Here is a 1,121-nt window from a genome sequence, read left to right as displayed (position 1 = left end):
GTTTGTTTGTTGGAGGGGAAACTAGGAAAGGAGAAATCATATGACATGTAAATAAAGAAAATATCTAATAAAAAATTTTGAAAAACAAAAAAAAAGGTTATGTATTGAAGGCAGCAGCTGTGGAAAGAAACTAAAAATTATTCACAATGAATGTAAAATTCTGGAGGTAGCAAGTGGGAGAGAGGCCTACAAGACAGAGGGCTGAGTGAGTGAGTGAGTCACGGCGACACAGCACAGCGACAGGGTAGACAGAGTTTCCAGCAAGAGTGAAGACTGAGACAGGCACGCCCTGGCCGTGCATACAGGATTTGAACCTGGGAGACGTAGTTAGAGTATTCCACACCATGTGAGAGAAGGCAGCAGCATAAAGGGAGCCCCTCTCTTGCAAGAACTTGAAAAGAGCTCAAGAACGCTGCTTCAGTGTGGTAAAAATCCAGATCTCAGCAGTGCTCCCATTCTCTGCACATCTGTCAGGTGTGGGGGCCACCAAAGAGACCACGAGGACCCTGTGTGCAACACCCAGCTCATGGCAGGAATGCAAGTGAAGCTGAGAGAAAATGTGAGTCAAATCCACCACCTTGATCAAGGGAGAAGGAAAAAGAGGGCAACAGTGAGAGTGGGGACAGGGAATAGGGTATGGATATAGCACCCAGTCCCACGTCCCCAGTCTTGCATGTTGAAGACTTGCATGCATTAGTGTCTGACTTTGGCTAACTGCACCCTGAGTCCTCCCATCACTGCCTCTGGGAATGTAAAGGCTGATTGTAAAGCCAAAGTCACAGGCTCCTGTTGGTCTTCGTTCTATGCTGGAAGCCTGGAGAAGCTTCTAATATCAGCAAAGAAATGTAGCAGTCACAGCAACAGGATAGATGGACTTGCCAGCAAGAGAGAAGGCAAACAGGCAAAATGTAGATCTTCCTTCTGTCTCCCTGTTACCTGGGGCTGTCACTGCCTGCTTTCTTCTTCTTTCTTCTTCTTTCTTCTTCTTTCTTCTTTTTCTTTTTCTTCTTCTTCTTCATCTTCTTCTTCTTCTCCTCCTCCTCCTCTTCCTCCTCCTCCTCTTCCTCCTCCTCCTCCTCCTTTTCCTCCTCCTCCTCCTCTTCCTCCTCCTCCTCCTCTTC

This window comes from Mastomys coucha, unplaced genomic scaffold (assembly GCF_008632895.1).
Source record: "Mastomys coucha isolate ucsf_1 unplaced genomic scaffold, UCSF_Mcou_1 pScaffold22, whole genome shotgun sequence".
NCBI lineage: Eukaryota > Metazoa > Chordata > Mammalia > Rodentia > Muridae > Mastomys > Mastomys coucha.
The sequence above is the reverse complement of the archived record's forward strand: the minus strand, read 5'-3'. Positions refer to the sequence as shown.